The sequence below is a fragment of the Pinus tabuliformis genome, chromosome 1_1 (genome assembly GCF_031772625.1).
Source record: "Pinus tabuliformis cultivar Carrire ecotype Pingquan chromosome 1_1, CPIR1, whole genome shotgun sequence".
Classification (NCBI taxonomy): Eukaryota; Viridiplantae; Streptophyta; class Pinopsida; order Pinales; family Pinaceae; genus Pinus; species Pinus tabuliformis.
In genome coordinates, this window is record NC_142297.1 from 918,052,337 (window position 1) to 918,074,220 (window position 21,884).

Below are 21,884 nucleotides of genomic sequence, written 5' to 3' on the forward strand. Positions count from 1 at the left end.
TGTGTCTTAGAGATGCTTTAGATGGGAGGCATTGCATTGGCAATACAAGAAAATTCAACAATTGGCAGCCTGCAATTCAGAACCTTCTCCATGCTATGATAGCTCAGTGGAGCAATTTCAATACTTTCAATTTCTGCTGCAGAGATTTATAGAGAACGAGCCCTATGATCAAGGACCTAGAAGCCAAGTCTATGCCAGATACTGGTACCAATTCCCTAAGCTGCTTCAAGTTGCTGTTGTCAAGCGAGTTCCTGCTGTCAAGGGTAATTAGCATCAATCAAACATTTTATCCTATTATATTCTCAATACTTTGGGCTTGTGCCCATATTCTTTTTTTCTATATCATATCAAATCCTAATGTCTAATATATGTATATGCAGAAGCAGCTTCAGTAGGAGAAGAAGAGGACAAGATCCCAGCAGAACAAGCAACTTTAGTAATTGCCTCCCAGTGGGCTGGAATCATGGAGGGCGCTATCATGACTTTCCTCGATTTCCTTAAGGTAGACAAAGAAAAAATTTCCAAAAAACTGGACATGTTATGGAGACAACCAAAGAAAATGGATTCCACAGACTTGGCTCGCTTGAAGGTCATTAAAATTTGTTTGAATAAGGTGAGTTTGATTGCAAGAAGAGAGCTAGGTAGGACCATCTATTAACTCTTCTTGTGTGTAGTAGGCTAGTTATATGGTTGCATTGAATAAAAGGATAAAATAGGATAAAATATCCAATTAAGGTTCACTAGGGTAGTCTTACATGTGTTTAGTTCTTTTTACGATGGAGAGAAACCCACTTTGATATCACACAACTTCTCTCACACACAAAGGAAACATGTGTTAAGCTCCTTTGATAATGGAAGGAAATCAACATAGGAAGTCAAACACCTTCCCTTACACATACACTTAGGAGCATTCAAGTCTAACATGTATACCTCAATGTTGGGAAGAATATCACTAATTGAAACAAATCAATCGTGTACTAAATATTGAATCTTAGTTGTCATGTAGCTCTAAATTCAATAAACCAAGTTTGATACACTAGTCATCTAGTCTAGCTAGAGATATCCATGGAGCTGCAATATATCAAAGTCGGGTTTATATGAGTGTGTGTTACATTTTGATTATCTTAAAAAGAAATTCAGGCTTCCGTCAAACTAATCAAAGCATACAGTAACAGTTATTACACTTACATTGCTGTTAATATCATATATTGAGTTTTTGCTAGTTTCTTTGATTGATTTTATGTTTTGGGGTGTTGGTCTCTTAATAATATTACCAAAATTGGCTTTGCAGAAAGAGGCTAGACTGCAAGAACTCAAAAGAAGACGCAAATGTGTGAGACAGAAGATGAGATCAGACATCAGCCTGAGCAAGGAGGAAGCAACTGAAATCTTGCTTGGTTTTATTGATATCAAGATAATATCCCGAGTGTTGAAGATGTATAGGATCAGTAAAGACCATTTACGTTGGTGTGAAGAAAAACTCAATAAACTGGTTGTATCCAAGGGCAAGCTGCACAGAGATTATTCGCCTGTGTTTTTCCCATCTTAGAAATCAAGCCAATCTTGATTCTTCTTGGATCTCAGATTACCAGCTGTTAACATGGATTTGTTAGTCTAAGGGAAGGCTAAATCTCCTCCCTTCTAGCTCCAAAAATGTACATAGAATAGAATATTTGTATTTACTTAGGACTTAGATCCTATAGGATGTAGGATCATGGCACGGAGTAAGCTCTAGGATGTAGGATCATGTCACAGAGTAAGTTGTTTACTTCAATGCCATCTCTACATTTTTGATGCTCATGTTTTGAAGTTTTAAAACATCCTCAAGGTAAATACGTAGTTGTTTTGAGGATGGATCTACGATAAAAAAGAAACACCAGTAAAGAAACAAAATTGAATAAAATTTTGACTTCTTTCTTCTACGCTATTATTTCTTATGCCATTGCCTTACGGCTTTTCCTTTGCAACATGTGATGCAAATGTTAGTTTTACTATTTTACTATTATGATATGATTATATTGTGATTATGTTTGGCATGCGCCAAATATCTTAAATTACCATTACTCTCTGAAGAGGAGATCTGAAGCGGAGTAACTTTTCAGACGAAGAAGATGAACTAATCATCAGACTCCATTCGCCCCTGGGAAACAAGTATGTAATTTCAGCGTCTCTATTGCTTCAATGAATTCCCTTATGATCAGGACCGATACTTGTATAAAACACCGATCTGTCATTTGCCGAGAACTTTCAATTTTCATGACGTGTTATATTTGACGAAATGGATAACAATTAATCTGTGAAACTCCACTGGTGGTCTCTTATTGCGGGGAGATTGCGGGGGAGGACAGACAACGAGATAAAGAACCACTGGAGTACACACATCAAGAGAAAATTGTCGAGTAAAGGGTTCGATCCGCAGACCAATCGCTCCCTGCGCCCGCCTAACAACAGCAGCACTTCCCTTAACTCTCCACCCGCTCCCGAGCACAAAATTCGGGCGTTCGAGAGCAGGGGAAGGGCAGAGATAGCAGACTTCTTCCAACTCGAAGGTTTGAAAAGCTCGCCGATCGAGTCAGCAGGTTCTACAGATGAAGAGTATCCCTATCCCGATATTAATCTTGATTTGTGTATGAGCTTGCCCTCTAATCCTGCTCCCGCCTAACTTAGTGGCAGTTGCAGTAAATGTATGAAGTGAGCCTATTTAATTGAATTGCAGTAGCAGTAGGGTTCTACAAATTGCATCGATGCTTGACGTGAAACCAAGTGCGAGTATCGGCTGGAGAAGTCAATTGTGGAGTGTTCAAGCGGTGAAAACCTCCCCGCCTAAACAAAAATGAACTATAATCTTTCTCTACTGTTCCTATGAAATTAGAGGTTGAGATTAGGTTCATTAGATAAACATTCTGTTCGTTTGAGTGCAATATTGATTTAAATTATTGAAAACCTGTGAGAACTTTCCCATAAATTATATTTTAAAAGGTCATTTTTATTAGTTAATAAAATTTAAATATATAATTACTAGTGTAAATATGGATTTTTTTAATATATTAAATTAGATAAATTTAAAATAAAACAATTTTTTTAAAGTAATATAATGTTAAATTAAAAAAAAAACAATTTTACTGAAGGGTTTTTAATATCTTGATAAAATATAGTTTTTAATTTAATATTTTTTAATTTAATGTTTTAGTGATTAATAACAATAAATGGTTTGAACAACGTCCATATTAAAATTTAAAATTTCTATATAATTTTGTTCCAAAAATATTTAATATAAATGATAAATAACAAAACCATACATTCCAAATAATAAAATTATTATTAATCATATATATAACTTTGTTAACCTAATGAAAAATAAATAATAAAATTGTTAGATATATAACTTTCTTAACCTAATGGAAAATAAATTTGAATATGTATAAGAAGAAATTTACGAAGAGAAAGATTAGCTAATGTTTTTGTTACACCATATCATTTATGGCTCAAAATGTCGATAACATTTTCATTCCATAATACCCATGCTTCACACTCAAATAATAAAGTTGGATATATGAAATTTCATATTTCAGGTTTCTTAAAACTCGTAACTGAAGAATGAATTATCACTTTCTTAACATCAAGAAAAGTAAATTAGAATATGTATAAAAATAAATTTACCAAAAAGAAGATTAGCTAATGCTTTTGTTACACCACATCATTTATGCCTCAAAATGTCGATTACATTTTCATTCCATTATACCCACGCTTCACATTCAAATAATAAAAAAAATCTTATGTTTAAAATATTTCAAGTAATTTAATTGTTTTACAATTTGGTCGGCAATTTTGTTTGAAACCCAGTGAATATTTGTAGGAATTGCAAATTTAAGTTTGTACTCTACACAATCTAAGTGTCCAAGGGGATTTTCAAGGAACTAAATTCATATATGCATTCAAAAACATAATTTAAACAAGGAAAAATTACACATCTAGATAGATATACATGCCCCATAAAGAAAGAACCTGTTTAGATCCATCTTAATATTTAATTTATCAAATTCCAAGAGGGGTCAAACCTTTGGAGGTGCAAAGCTTTTTTTACACTTTGAAAGGGAATTACACCTCAAGAGAATTGATCCCTCTCAACACTAAATAATCTTTGATTAAGACAAATCTGTATAAGTATGATGCCAAATGTTCTCATCTAAATAATTAATTTGAGTTTGATTTTTCTTTTCATCATGTTTATTTTATATATACTTTATTGCTATACATAAAAAAAAATTGTGAATGCATCACTGTAATTAAAACCAACAAAACAATAGTAAACTTTCATTACAAAACAAAAACATCAGCGTTAAAACCATTAAAGACTGCACAGTTGACAATAAGCACAGCAAGTTAAACAACAGAATAAGGATGGGTGGCAGCAGCTTCGATAATCCAAAGGATGTAATTGTTAAGGCTTCACAAGAAATGAGCCGTGGAAACTTCACAGGATCTTCAAACAATGTTAACCCTAAGAGCTGGGCAGGTGAGTCAATAGGGAACTGCGCAGGCAATATAAATTCAAATGATAACAGCTTCGATAATCCAAAGGATGTAATCATTAAGGCTTCACAAGAAATGAGCCGTGGAAACTTCGCAGGATCTTCAAACAATGTTAACCCTAAGAGCTGGGCAGGTGAGTCAATAGGGAACTGCGCAGGCAATATAAATTCAAATGATAACAGCGTTAAAATCATTGAAGACTGCTCAAAAGATGGCAACGACAAAACCATTGAAGACTGCGCAGGTAAGTCAATGTGGAACTGCGCAGGTATTACGAATTCAATAGATGACAGCGTTAAAATCAATGAAGACTACGCAGTCGACAGCAACAACATAATAAACATTAATCCAAAAGATGTAAACGCACGAGATATCAGCATTAAGGAAGATATAAGTAATATTAACGCAGGTTGCAGCAACGTAATCCCTAAAAACTGCGCAGGTAAGTCTATGGGGAACTGCGCAGGTAGTAATAATTCAGGGAAAAGCAATGTTATAAATGCTAGTGGTAAAGAAAACATAAAGAATACTAACACAGGTTTTTCAAGCAGCGTAATCCCTAAAAACTGCGCAGGAAAGTCTATGAACTGCGCAGGTAATAATATTCCAAAACCAAAGGAAAGCAATGTTATCAACGCAGATGGCATTCACGTGAATTCAAAAGATGATAACGCTTGTAATAATAGCTGCACAGATGTTAATATACTTAAAGAGTTGCCCAATCCAGATCTAATAAATAGCATCGGCTCTGGTAGTGACAACACACTGGTCAGGACGCAAAAGGACAATAACAATCTCAGCGCTGTTAGCATGGGTACAATGGAGAGGATGCAGGTTTCCAAAGTAATTTCTCATGGCCTAATCAACAGTTTCGGAAGCAATCAGTATTTAGGGAACTCCAAAGATGGCACGGGAGACATTAACAATCAAGGCTTAGACATGAGTTTTCAAAAAGATGAAGAGAAAAGTAGGTCTTCAGCAATTACCTGTGAGTCAAGATCAAAAAGGAAAGTGGTCAACCTGTCTTCCCAAGAATTAGACCCTGAAGCCATTAATGTTCTCAGCAAAGGTATGGGGTTTGCGGTGGCTCCTAAAAGCCTTCCCATTGAAAGGATGATATGTAGCATAGAAGATGGGATTAGTAACCTCCCTCTGGAAGAAAAAGAAACATTGAGGCAAGAGTTTTCTCTCATTATGAGAAAAGCAAAAACCCCCAAAAGCAACTTGAGTAAGGAAGAACAAAAAGCCTTCAAATCCTTGCGGAATAATGACAAGGTGGTGGTTCTTAAAGCAGATAAAGGAGGAGCAGCAGTCATCTTGGATAAGGAAGACTATGTTAGGAAAATGAAGGACCACCTAAATTGTGGCAGTTATAAAAAGCTGAGCAGTAATCCCATTCCCAAAATCATGAAGGATGTAAAAAAGATCATCTCAGACTCCAACCTTGACGAAAAATTAAAAAAGAAATTAATCCCCTCTTGTGAAACCATCCCTAGAATCTATGGACTACCCAAGATCCATAAGGAAGGGGTCCCCCTTAGACCGATAGTTAATACTATTGGTTCCCCAACCTATGAGCTTGCTAAATATGTTGCTAAAATTCTTAAACCCCTTGTAGGAAATACTGATTCCTTCATCAAAGACTCCCACGACTTTGTGAATCTTATTAAAAATGAAAGTATGGAACGTGATGACATCCTTGTAAGCTTTGACGTAGTATCCTTATTCACAAAGATTCCTCTTGATGAAGCCATTCAGGTTATAAATGATATTACTGATCCAGGAACTGCAAAGCTGGCTGAAGTCTGCTTAAGGTCAACTGTGTTCACCTTCCAAGGAGTATTTTATGAGCAGACATCTGGTGTGGCAATGGGATCACCCCTCTCGCCAATCGTGGCAAACCTATACATGGAATACTTTGAAAAGAAGGCCCTGGAATCATATCCTTTAAAGCCAGCCTGGTGGAAGCGTTTTGTTGATGATACCAATATAAAGTGGACACATGGTAAAGCGGAACTTGACAAGTTTTTCATTCACTTAAATTCTATCTCTCCAGAAATAAAATTCACAATGGAGCTTGAAGAGAACATGAGCATCCCATTTTTGGACGTTCTAATCATCAGAAAAGAGGATGGCTCTTTGGGCCATAGGGTTTTCAGGAAGTCAACCCACACAGAGAGTTACCTCCATGCGGATTCCCACCATCACCCAGCCCAAAAGTTTGGTGTTCTAAACACTCTTGCCATTAGAGCCCTTCGAATTTCTGACTCAGAGCATCTGAACGAAGAGAAGAAACATTTAATGTTAACCTTTAAGAATATAGGCTACAAAGAACATGAGATTAAGAAAGCCATAGAGAAAGCCGAAAGAAAGTTGTTATCTCATGAGCCTAAAGATCAAGACCAACCTCAAGGTGGCAAAGTTTTTCTACCTTATATCCAAGGGGTTTCAGACAAAATCGCTAAAATCCTAAAAAAGAAAAACATTATCACACATTTCTCAGCTCCTGGTACTATCAGGCAAGGTTTGAAATCTGTAAAAGATGATATTGACAAACATCAACTTAAAGGAGTCTACAAGATAGATTGTTCCTGTGGAAAAAGCTACATAGGTGAAACAGGTCGCTCCCTCCAGACAAGGCTCAAAGAGCATGGCGCTGACATTAGGAATGGAAGATCTCGTACCTCAGCCTTGGCAGAACACTCCTTGAAGACTAAGCACCACATCTGTCTGGAAAACGCATCTATTATCGCAAGGGAAGAGCAGCATCAGAGGCGAAAGATCAGAGAAGCACTTGAGATTATTAAGCATCCTCATAATCTGAACAGAGACAATGGTATGGAGATTAGTGGGAGCTGGCTTCCCTTGATCAGTGAAATCAAAAACCGCCAACCCATCCCCAGGTAAGGCCTTCAGCAGGTATGTTATCCCTACCCTATTCTATTATCAGTGGTCAGTAACTTTTTATCATAGAATTATTATCATTAAAATTCTTTAATATATCAATTTCTATATAGCTATTAATTAATATATTAATTATCATATTAATTAATTATAAATTTTAACTATTTATAATTGTTAATATGATTTGGTTAAATATATTAATTTAATTTATATATAGAAATTGATATATTATCCTAGTATTTCTATATGAATTAAAAATTTTTATCCCTTTATATTCTAGTATTAACTATTTATCATATTAATTAACATTTTAATGTTATAATATTTTCTATATAACTATTAATTAATATATTAATTATCCTATTAATCAATTATAAATATTTATAATTGTTAATATGAATTAATTTAATATATTAAATTAATTTATATAGAAATTAAATTAATTAAATAAAAAAATTTAGTTCAATCTTTTAAACTAAATCTATTTCTAATACCTGATATTATCTCCCCAAAAATAAAATTAAAATTAAAATTAATTTAAGATTCTAGCCGACAGTGTGTTCCTAAAAATTTTCCCTCATAAGTATTTATTCTGTCTTGATTGCTCTTCTTTTATCATCATTCTTAACCCTGATGATGGATCCCATTTGGGATTTGAAACGTTGGTATAAAAATGTTCATACTGTGGATTCTCCGGTCAATAATTCGAAAAATAACTAAAGAAATAAAAAATAAATATTTTCTCTATATAAATAATCTCTATATTACTCTAGATAAAATTAATTGTTTTCCACTATTTTCCTAATTAATTTTGCTTAAAATTCGGTAGAAATTTTTAAAAATCATAAATTTATTTTTTTTCCTTTTATAAAGTTCAAATATATTAAGAATTTTCACGAAATTTTATATATATATATATATATATATATATATATATATATATATATATATATATACTTAAAATTTTGTAGAAACTTTTTAAAATCATAATTTTTTATTTTTTTTATATGAAGTTAAAATATATTAAGGATTTTCAAGAAATTAAAAATATATATTATATATATATATATATATATATAAGTTTTCTTTGACTCTAGAATTTAGACTTCTGTGATCCATATTAATTGTAACAACATTTTTGGTAAAAATCACATAAAATAAAATCCCGTGACGCGTTTCGAACCAACCAGTGTGGTTCATCTTCAGGACAAGATGAGGAATCAGATCTAGGCAATGGAATAAATAGATGATGAGAGCAGCTAACTAGCTGTTAGAAAATAACAGCTAGTTTGACTAAAAAATTGAAATAACTAATTAAGCCTTTGACCAAGAATTAAAAAGAATTTTAAATTAATAATTAATATTATTTTTGAATTAAGTTAAAATATAAATAAAATCAATAGAATAATTTCATTTTAATATTAATTAATATCAATATTATTAAATTATATTTGTTATATAAAAAAATAATCGGCTTTATAGAAATATTAACCATAAAATATACTATTATGGAGATAATATCAATAAGAATTAGTATTTTAATAGGTAAATAAATAAATAAAAATAATAATAAATAAATTTATGGAGATACGATTAATAAAATTAGAATTCTAATATATATATATATATATATATATATATAGATAGATATATATATATATATATATAGATATATATATATATATATAAATTAAAATAAAAAATAAAAAATTAAATAACTAAATTATTAAATAAATTTATGGAGATGCTATTAATAAAAATTTAGAATTTTGATAGATAAATAAAAATAAATGAACAACTGAATAAATAAATAAATAAATAAATAAATAATAATAATAATAATAATACTAAAAAAGGAAAGAATAAGAAGATAACTAGGAAAACACGAAAAATTCTAGGAAGAAAGAGTAGGGATCCAACACCTGTTGATACTCCAACCATCATCTCTGTTCAGATTGACGTGCCTTTTTTTGATCTCTAAGGCCTATCTAAATCTCCGATGATGAAAGTGGTCAATCCATGCAATGACCTTCGCCTCTTCTATGCAAATGTGATGATTTTTTTTTTTTTTTGCATGTTCTGCCAACACGGAGGAGCAAGACCTTCCATGCTTTATGTCTACAGCATGCTCACAAATACTTTGATTTATTGACTGACCAGTCTCACCAATATAAGGAGTCCCATAGGAATAGGGAATGATATAAACACCCTTCCCATGCTTAGGGTTAGTAGGGTCCTTGGCCGACCAAAGAGAACTTCGAATAGTGCGAAGGGGTCTAAAAGAAGAAGAAATATTATGATTTTTTAGGATCCTAGTGATTTTATCTATGGTTCTTTGAATAAAAGGAATATGAACCCCAGAAGATCGATCCTTGGGATCAATCCTCTTCTTAGGACCTCTTTCCACATTAAGGAAAGCTTTACGACCTTGGGACTTACTATAACCATTATTACCTTAAGGAGGTGAGCATTTTCATCATCAAGGTGATATTCAACAGAAAATCTCAGCGCCTGAGTGGCTAAGGTGTTGAGAAAATCTAGCTTTTGAGTAGGGAAATGATGGGAAATAGCATGAAGGTATTGCTCTATGTGAGTTTTCTTCTGAAAAACTTGATGAGAGAAAGAATCATAATCCTTTTTTGAAATGAGAACGTCAAGGAAAGGAAGGCTACCATCAACTTCAACTTCCATTGTGAACTTTATGGAATTTGATTGATTATTAAGATGTTGGTAAAACAACTCCAACTTCTCTTTCCAATGAGCCCAGATGGCACAAGTGTCGTCCACAAACCTTTTCCATAGTTTAGGTTAGAAAAGAGCTTATGACAAGGCCTTAGATTCAAAGAACTCCAAAAAGAGATTGGCAACAACGGGGGAAAGGGGAGAACCCATGGCAACACCACAGGTTTGCTCATAAAATTCACCTTCCAAACTAAAGAAAGTGGAGGTGAGACAAATTTCAACCAAAAGAGTAGCATTAGGATTCGTAATATGATTAATAACGTCAATGGCCTCATTAATCGGGATATTCGTGAATAATAAGACCACATCGGAACTAACCAGCATGTCTTTTGGATCAATTTTGATATCCTTTAACTCATTAACAAAGGAGGATGAATCTTTAACAAAGGATTCAGTTCAACAAACAAGAGGCTTGAGCATATTAGCAAGATATTTAGAGAGAAAATAAGTCGGCCCTCCTATAGTTTGCTCTTTGACTATTTATTAGTTGACTAAATTATTTTCTATATCTCCATTAAATATTTTAAATTTGTTTATTTTTCTTGATGAATTTTCTGAGGGTGGTGGAAACATTCTTGAGTTTGGAAAAAGAAGTTCATACAAATGTGATAACTACATTAATATCAATTTACTTGGGAACTGTTTAACTAGGTGATTAATTTGACCATTTCTTGTTGAAAATCAATTTTCTTTTTTCTAAATTTTGGGAAAAATATTAGAAAAAGAGTTATTTTATGTGTATGTGGTGTAACTTATAGACTAAATGGTCTTTTTCATGGAATCTGACAATACAATTTCAAAAAAAATTGTGATTTCTATTATTTATAATACATTTATGGATACATAAATGGATCAATCCCTTGGGCACTAAAATTACTTAAATTCAATTTTTTTAAAATATCTCCTAGTTAAAATTAATGAGAAAAAATGACGTCTTAAAAAGTCATTTCCTCTATTAGTACGACAAATATATATATATATATATATAGATATATATATATATATATATATATATATATATATATATATATATATATATATATATAGATATATATATAGATATATATATATTCTAACAAATTTCCTGTCAATTTTATTCAAATTTTGGTAAATTTTTTAAGAATCACAATTTTTTTATTTTTATTTTTTGCAAAATTCTAGTATGTTAGTATTTTTATATACTGTGTAATACCCTAGTAAATTGTGAATATTCTATTTACTTTTTCTATGTTATGCATCTAGTCAACCAAGAAAATTACGGTGGGAAAATATGTTGAAAAAGAGTTTAACATTCAAGATAGTCAAAAGATAGTTATAGGTAGAGGTGGTTGCGTACCGAGATTACTCTCCCCACAGACAAATTATCTCAATTAAAGAAAAGGGAGCCAAGAGGGGAAAAATCCTTAGGCAACCTTGTGAACTTGGAGCTTAGTTGGAGGAGGCACAAGAGAGGAAAATGAAAGTTGTTTAGCTTGATTCCCTTAAAACAAGACAATGTTGAGGGAGGAAGAAAGCTACCAAAAGGGGGTTCTTGAGTTGGTTGGCCAATGAAATTCCAAGTTTAACCTTGTGGTCAGTAAAACCCTAGATTGGACCCGGTGTGGTCACAGGAAATTCCGTTGAACCCTGTCCTCGTATGGTCGAAAACTGGTCTGGATGTGAAAGTGGCTCGAGGGGAGTTATGGTAGACAATACTAGTTCTCATTGGTTGGGTGCAGCATTATTCTCCCCAATTATTTTCATGGTAGTCTCAGACATTAGAAAATGGATAAGTGAAATGTGTTTTGGAACAATTTTCTTGTATGTATTTATTTCATGTTATATTGTGCAAATGTTTGAACCTAATACTAATACTATGATACAATAGCCTAAAAAAATATAATACTGTGGATGGATTTAGGTTAGACCCAAGTTTTGTTGACAAAACATGGTGTATCAATTTAACTCGAATAGCCCTTAATTATTAATATACTTACCACTAGAAGGTATATGGTCGTTCAGTCCCACTAGTGTCCCAGGCTATAAACATAATAATGTTATAGTTGTACACATAATATATATATTTATTTGGTCTATTAATAAATACAAACCTTGGTTGTGTGAGAATAATGTTGTTTAAAGAAGTTCATTATGACGCTACAAAGAAGAAAGATGAGGTTTTACAACCAACTAAATTGAGCACTGCTTTTCTAAACAGTATAGGTCGAAGACCTTTTCCTTTCCAGTATAAAAAAGTGAAGGAATATATCAGTCTTGAAATAAACATTATATGTAGAGTTCGATAAATGTCTTTCATCAAGAGTCGTATTCAAGATAAAGATTTAGATAAGTAAACATTTATATAAAAAAATGCAGATAAATATCATGACGTTAAACGAAATGAAATTTGAAAAAAAATAATACATACATACATACATACATACATACATACATACATACATACATACATACATACATACATACATACATACATACATACATACATACATACATACATACATACATACATATATATATATATATATATATATATATATCTCATAAACTCTCTGTCCAAATGGCTAATGGCCATGAGAGAAAACTAACCAATTCCTCTAAAAGAAACCAGTTTATAATAAGAGCACATGCTGCGAATGCCTTTGGAAAACATTGAAAGGTAAGTTAAATACATTGAATTTTCAAGATTGCTAAGAATAACAGTTAAACCTCATGGGAAAGTTAAGGTCGAGTAGGTCGTAATGTAATTACTAAAATAAATCCTATAAGAGTCTGACAAGAGCGGCACAATAATGCTCAATCATAAAATCCTCACACCATATTTTGAATTTGGCTCTTCAAGTACCTAGAGTAGCATAAAAATAATTGGAGGGTTTTATCATCACTTGGAAGAATCGTAGGAAAGAAGACAAGGGGTCCTTTTGATGCCGAACACATGCCTGTAAGAAATGGAACATAACTTGAGAAAATTCTAGAAATAGGGGTTCGGTTAGAAACCTAAACACGCACAGGAGAAAATAACTTAGAGACTATAAAGAAAAACAGGGTTGGAGTTGTGTATTTACCTTTAAACTAACAAAGAGCAGTTGAACCCTTGCGGAAGAACTTAGAAATTAGTTGAAGTATTACATACATAAAAAAGGAGGAAGATTAATCAACCATAACAATTGGGATTATATATAGATATATATATATATATATATATATATATGGAAGATAGTGAGTGGAAAAAAATTAATAAATATTTATTCCCTAGCTCAAACCCAAAAATGAATTGCAATTTATTCGAGTATCAACGTCACCTAGCAATACAAAGATGAAAAGTCTGTGAGCAGAATGGTCTGAAACTAGGGAAGGACTCTGAACAGTAGGATTCCATTACAGATCTTGTTCGCTGCAAACAGAAGAATGAAATTGAGGGAAGAGCGGCATCATGGAAGGGGAGGTAGGTACTACTAACCAATTAAATCCATCAAAGTCGTAGACCAAAATCCTAGACATTAGGTTCATTGATCACCTTCTGTATTACCCCTCCCAAGGAAAATCATATTCCAAACAACTCGCAAGTCTAGGAAACTCAGAAGAAGCATGTTAACATTGTTGTGTTGACGTGAGCATTGTGTGTGAAATATTTAAATCCATATGGGCACATGGTGTGGCAGACATATTGCATATAGAACAAAGAAAATTAATGAAAAACATAATACTTACATTGAGAGAGGAACCCAACAAAAATTCACATAAGAATAAAACATAATGATATAATTAAATAGGGAGTCCATACAGGTGAAGATGGTTTTCGATAGAGGAGGAATAACCTGTTTAAGAGTTTTGTGAACCCAACGTTTCGGACTGCCAAGTGAGTCCATCATCAGGGGCGCGACAATAGATAATCTTTAATCAATAAGTTATGTTAGTTTACAAGGAACTCCAATGATAAATACCATGGAGAGGTGAACTATATGTGTGGCACAAATATTTTATACCATGGAGAACCTCAAACACACATAATGTGATCCCGAGTTCACAGGAAAACAACATAACAATATAATAACATATAGTTGGTGATAATAGTAAATTATCTTTACCTTAAAAAGTATACAAATTTATAATAAAAAATAAATAAAAAGAAGAATTGTGTTATATGTTTTTCATTGAGTACATATTATACTCACTTAGTTGAGTAAATTATTTTTTATTTTTTTCCAATTGTGGTTCAGGGTTATTAAGTGGTCGTTATATCAGTAATAATCTATGAAGATCCATCTGAAGGATCTACCCGTATCTATGGGTAATAATCTGGGAAGATCCATCCCTGGGAAGATCCATCTGAAGGGATCTACCCATATCCACAAGTAATAATCCAGGAAGATCATTCACGGGTAATAATCCAAGAATCTGAAGGGATCATTCCCTGGTAATGATCCAGGAAGATCCATCCAAAGGGATCTACCTGTATGCATGGGTAATAATCTAGGAAGATCATTCATGGGCAATAATTCAAGAATCTGAAGGGATCATTCACTGGTAATAATCCAGGAGATCCATCCGAAGGGATCTACCCATATCCATAATCGGGAAAGATCATTCACGGGTAATAATCCAGGAATACGACGGGATAATCCACAAGTAATAATCAAGGAAGATCCATCCGATGGGATCTACCAATATCTACAAGTAATAATCTGGGAAGATCATTCATGGGTAACAATCTGAGAATCTGAAGGGATCATTCATGAGTAATAATCTGGGAAGATCCATCTTAAGGGATCTACCCATATCCACTGGTAATAATTCGGGAAGACCATTCATGACTAATAATTCGGGAATATGAAGGGATCATTCACAGGTAATAATCTCGGAAGATCCATCCGAAGGGATCTACCCGTATCCATAATCCAGAAGATCATTCATGGGTAATAATCCAAGAATCCAAAGGGATCATTCACAAGTAATGATCCGAGAAGATCCATCCGAGGGGATCCACGGGTAACAATATGGGAAGATCATTCACAAGTAATAATCTGGGAATTTGAATGGATCATTCACGAGTAATAATCCAGGAATAGCCATTTGAAGAAATCTACCCATATCCATGGGTAATAATTCGGGAAGATAATTCATGGCTAATTATCCAAGAATCTAAAGGGATCATTCATGGGTAATAATCCAGGAAGATCTATCTGAAGGGATCTACCCGTATCCATAATCCGGGAAGGTCATTCACAGGTAATAATTCGAGAATCCGAAGGGACCATTCACAAGTAATAATCCAAGAAGATCCATCCGAAGGGATCTACCCGTCAGCTTATCTAAGCTAGCCTAATCCCAATGGACTCGAGTAGATTTGACCCCGTGACCTCCCAATTGGCAAGGTACTTAGTAATGGGAACTCACCCAATTGAGCTATCCCTTAGGGCTCTATTTTCATAGCTATATATTGTAGCTTGAATTTTATTGTTTTTTTTTTTAATTTTTAATTTTTTATTATTATCGATTACTTTTTGGAGGGTGACTGCGACATTCTTGAGTTTGACAAAAAACACTCCAAATGTAACACCCTCAGGTTATGTGAAAAAGTACTGTAGCTACTGAGTTAATTTTATGTATCACCGCATTTAAACTTTTAAATTATGTTGTTAAATATAGCAATGACTGAGGCTGGAAGGCCAATATACATTTATTTAGCTGATTAATGCATAAATAGGAATTCAGATATGTTAAGTAAAATAATAACTATCTCCAATAATTAAAATAAAAAACTATCACGAAACAGTTCCCATCTACCGTGGAAAGGGAAATATAGTGGGTAAAAATATTCAGTGAGCTCTCCTAGAGCTGGGTGGAATAAATCAGTGGGAAGAACACTCAAGAACAGCCTGGAGAGGTACAGGACTTGAGGCTAGATAGTGGAGTCCTAAGGCACCCGGCTATAGTTGGATATACACTTAATTGAATGTAAGGAAAAACGAAAGTGCTCATGGGAGAGTTTGCATGAATTTGCGAGACTCGTGGCTAGGAAGAGAAACTTTCTAGAAAGAAATAGATTTTTTATATATTCTCAAGCAGTAGAAAGATAAGTAAAATAACATGCTTTCAGAAAATCACATATATATATATATATAGATATATATATACATACACACACACACACATACACACAGATATATATATATATATATATATATATATATATATATATATATATATATATATATATATATATATATATATATATATATATATATATATATATATATATATCTGTGTGTGTGTGTGTGTATGTATGTATGTATAGGCAGTAGAGAAATAAGAAAAATAGCATGCTTTCAAAAGACCATATGCTCGTAGGCAGGAGATACATAAGTAAAGCATAATATTTCCAAAATGTACAATAAGGTTTAAAAAGTATTGTTATAGTTCTGAAATAATTAAGTAAAATCATCTCAAATTTCATTTCTGAACCAAACCATAATAAAAAATACTAGTCCAGGCATAAATGGCAAAACAATACAGTAAAAACCTAAATATTAACTAATAGACATGAGTATTACAGAGTGAATGTAATTCGTTTATTCTATTCTTTAGATATTGTATACAAACTTAAAAAACTGTAGAAACCATTTGATTAAACGGTGAAAATAGTCCCTTGAAGAATTATTACCAAAAATAGTACTATAATACTCATAATAGTACCAGGATTTCTAGACCAATTCCATGCAAAACCAAGTCTAGCAACTATTAATTGACTGTATAAATACTTATATAGTTGTTGTTCGAAATAAAGAAATCAGGAATAAGAAAAATGCAGTAATTCACATGTGCAGCGGTTAATGGCGAACTATATACATTATGCAACAATTTCCATTCCTTAAAACAAAAATTAATAAAGTCCATTGAGGTAGCAACTGCGTCAGTTAATTATGTGGCGGACAGTTATAGGGCTGACTTTAAAATTATCAGTAAAGGCTATTAAAAGTATTAACAAAATACCCTGCTTCCTTGCATAAATTTGCAGCAAAATTAAATATCAAATATATAAATATGAGTTTGGAATTACTACTACAAGAAAACCCTCGAATATGTCATATAAACCCAACTCAATTTTATACAAGAGTTTAAATAAAACCAGAGGGCAAGTTCTTGGCCTCAGCCTCGGTCATCGAGCACACTAAAAGTTTAATACTCCATAAAGAAAGCAAGTATGGAACTAGAGGACACACTTCCAACCTGAAAGCAACCGAAGTAGACAACCATGAGGACTTCGGCATATGCCTTGACAACCTCGAACAGAACTGGCGCACTAGAGGAAGCTTACCTGCAAAACAACGCTCTCATTTAGCAACGAACTAAGTGTTCAGAACTTGCTAAGAAAGTGAACAAAAGGAGTGGCCACTGGTAGGATAGTCACCTATGTGTGGAGGTCTCTCATTGTTGGCAACTCACTTGCATTGGCATAGAAGTCAAGACCTATTTCATTTTAGTACTCATGAATACAAAAATAAATAGTTAATTGACCAAAACATCAAAGGGTTTATATATATATATATATATATATATATATCTTTTTTAAGATTACATTGACCCAGGTCACCTTCCGTGGCAGTCGAATACCCCAGAACCATTCCTGAGCAAGGAAAACCATTAGTTATCTTACAACCGAGTCAATCGATAGTCGCAAAAACTCTACCTAAGCCGCATGAAAAACCTAGACCGAGTATAGAGGAATAGATGAGAAGACCTTGTGCTATCTGGTGGTCAGTGATCGCCATAGCTCACGGTGTTAATAATTCTAGGTAGGTTTGAAAGCTCTCAGGCCAAACCAGTTGTAGAGTAGTAAGATCCTCCCGATTACCAACTTGAATGACTAGCCAACCGGCCCGATGGGGTGAACCGTTGAGTTTGTTAAACCCTAACCCTCTCGTACCGCCGGATTTCCTTTCATAGATCGATGGTCGAGAGTGAGGTCATCTGTAGCTAGCAATCTTGTCACACTGACACTTGCAGGGCCAAGGACTGGCTATATTCACGATGCATGGTTTGGCCTTCAAGGTCAATTAATAGTAGATCACGATTTCGGGATTACAACATGGGAGTTAATGCAAACGATAAGGTTATGTGTTTATGATAGCCAATTTGTACAACACATTTATTTAAATGGTGTTAAAATCTATAACCCATATCCACCTTATAACCTTTTAAATATAGCCCAAATTATTTTAATGTTGTATTATTCCATAGTTTACCACTTAAAAGAATTTTTTTCTTATATGTAGTTGTTAGAAATGGTATCAAAGCTCAGGTTCGCACACTGAGACTCTTTGGGAGATATATGTACATGAAAAGAATGTGATTTCTTAAAATTAATTAAGTAAATATGTATGTGAACACAGAGAGACCCGCAACAATACAACAATGGGGCCAGAATGCAGAGGAACCCAGGACCACCAAACCCGCTGGAATCAACTTATGTGAATTTTAACCTTGACATTTGGATACAACTGGGAGAGGAATCACATCAAGCAAATTTCGTTCTACTCGAGACCATTCAGTAGCTATGTGCTGAGATGACCAATTTAAGGACAGATAATGAACGATTACGACTAGAACAGGAGAGGATTCTTCGAAGTCTATCCAATCGACAGAACCAAAGAGATCCAGACCCCAGTGATGAAGACAGAGAAAAGACCCCAACGGATCAACATGGAGAAGAGAATGTTGAGTCAGCAGAAAAACATAGGGAAGATGAAGAAGGACGCTCAGACAATGTCTCTGACCAACGCAAAACAAAAAGACAAAAATATGAATTACAAGGAGAATTTAAAAAGATTAAATCGTCACTCTTTGAAGGGGAATCTGAAGAAGCAGCTGAGGCTTGGTTAATTGATATGGGCAAATACTTCCAGATTTATGATTACACTGATAAATTGAAAGCACGTTTGACAGTCTATTTGTTAAGGGGTAAGGCTACCCTTTGGTGGGAGGAAATAAAAACGGTAAGGAAAATTGATGAGGAACATGTTACTTGGAAGGAGTTTCAAAAGCATTTCAAGGATAAGTATCTAACCGAGTGTTATTATGACGAAAAGGCAAAATAATTTCACGAGTTAAGATTGGGAACCTTAACCATGGATGAATATGTAAACCGATTCACCTCTCTGCTACATTATGTGCTTATATGCAAGAAGAAAAGGACAAAATACAATGTTTCAATAGTATTCTACCCAATTTTATGAAGCAAAAACTTGAATTTGATTACCCAAGGTCAATGGATGATGCAGTGCAGAAAGCCCGCATCTACTACCAACAAATCAAACAGAAAAATGAGGGACCTAAAGGAGGAGTGAACAGAAAAGGAAGGAACCTGATCCCAAATAAACAAGAAAAATTTTCTAACAGCAAAAACCTCTCAGCAAATTCCCAGTATTAAACCAGCCTAAAGTTGCATACTCTGAAAACAAACAATCAGAAGGAGCTAATAAATCGGTTAATGACCAGCAGTCAAAACCACTGCTGCAACGCTGGGGATGTGGAGAACCCCACTATTACACAGCATGTCACCTCCACAAGTATGACAAGCCCAATAATACATCACAAACATCTAGAGGTGCAACATCACACAATACCTCATCTTTGAAGGGCTTGATGTTGTAGGGAAGGTGGCACTGCTAGCAGACTCGGAGATCTCGTCCTTGGTGAATCCACTCGATACTATATTGTTGCAGGTTTGGTGTAGTGGGTAGGCCCAACCGCTACATGACCTCTACTGAAATGAGGTTCTTTTGGTTTCCACTGTCAATAATGAATTGCAGCGGTGAACCCTTCACCCACATCTGTGAGTGGAAAAGACACTCCCCCTCTTCTGGATCTTCGGGCTCATTCTTCTGGATCTTGGTAGTGGCAACGATGGCGCTAGGCTCCGTGTCAATGATCTACTTTCCTTTTCCATTCCCCTTGTTGGGTTCTGACTCAGGGTCGGAACATGCATCTGATTCAGAAGCCTTCAACTCGGCCACCAGCGACTACTTGGTCCGACACTCACTTGTGTTGTGAGTGGGGCTCTTATGGAACTCACACCACTTTCCTGTGTCCTTCTTCGACTTCGTGGTGTTGTTATTTTCTTGTGGCTTCGATGGGTTGTCTTGGGTTGCCCTATCTTGGATTTGTCCTTGGTTCTGTGATTTGGGGAAGCCTTTCCCTTGCTTCGAATTCGTAGATCCAAAGTCTCGCTTCTTTTGTTTAAACTTCTACTTGATTTTGACAGCATATCAGTACATTGTGCCGATTGAGGAGATGTTCAGGAACTCCATCTCGTCTTGGATGTACCTATGTAAGCAGCTGCAGTATTTGAGTACCAAATTCAGCTTAGAGTCCTTGATACCTAACTATGTGCGAAGGGTATGAAAAATGTTTGTGAACTCTGGCACATCTTGGTCCCTTCCATGCCACAGCGTGGTCCACTTTATGTATTTTTCCTCATAGCTTTTGATAGTGTAGTACCGCTCCTTGATGGCATCCCGGAATGAATCCCAAGTCGGTGTGGCTAAAAATAGTGAGCACGTACTTTCATCCTTCTGCTCGTAGTGGGTTTCCCACAAGTCCTTGACGTGGGGAGCTTCTTTGAGAAGAGAGAAAATAATCTTTTCCTCACTGGAAAAATCATGAACAGAAAAATACCCTTCTAGAAAATTTAACCATTTATCTACAACATCTGCGTCTATTTGACCCTCGAATATGGGGATTGCAAAATTAACTTGTCCCTTAAAGGGTGCGGCGTTTCCAGAGTAGCTATTGGAGGTCGATGCGTCATCTCTGGGTAGCCTCTGAAGGATCTGCACAAAGTTTTCCATCATTGCGTTCCTTTGTCACTCGAGGGCTTCTTCGAGCAAGATTTTGATAGGATCTCCTGCCCCCTCATCTTTCTTTTCATATGCCATGGGAGGCCGTCAGAATTTGTGAGGCTGGTCTTGCAAAGATTCGACCAGTTCAAGCTCTAACTCCTTATATCACGACCTCGTTAGGGACATGCAAAGAGAAACAGAGAAAAAGAAGATCGCTCTGATAACACTGATCTAGATTTAGACAGGAATGCAACAAATTATAGATATAACCATAAACACAGAAATGCAATGGAAATAATACTTCATTTCATTAATGTAAAATATTGAAATATGCTTACAAATAAAAATGGAAATAAACCAGCTAGGGCAATGGTAGCTTATCTCTGAGAAGAGATGTGGCGGCTACATGCCTCTGAACTGTGTTACAATGAGGCTTGAAGGCCTATTTATTATTGAGAAACAATGGAAAACCCTAAACATCCAAAAACCTAACCCTAGAGGATGAAACACCAAACTATGGGCCCGTTTGGGTAAATTGGTACATTAACTTCCCGGGGTCGTAACTTTGGCATACAATCTTCATTTGACGCACACAATATCTCGCTAGAAAGATTTATCTGAGAACTACAACTTTGGGAAGAGCAACATCGGTCCATGGATCGATGTTGCTCCTAGTTTTCCCAAAAAACATCGTTTATGGCCTTAAAATGGCTCCGGAAGTTCAAGACCCCAAAAACTGCTAAAAATAGTAAACTATGCTACAATTAAGGAAACTGAAAAACTGACAGAGACAGTTGTGGGGGTCCAAGTGGGATAGGTGGGTGGCCACCAACATCCACCTGGATTAGGAAAAATGTTGGTCTCTAG

The 21,884-nt window shown here is 34.5% G+C and overlaps 1 pseudogene; it reads left to right on the forward strand.

Moving 5' to 3' along the window:
* The first annotated feature begins 1,714 nt into the window (after positions 1-1,714).
* On the forward strand, positions 1,715-2,662 carry LOC149217396 (MYB31 transcription factor31 pseudogene; annotated as a pseudogene).
* The last annotated feature ends 19,222 nt before the right edge of the window (positions 2,663-21,884 follow it).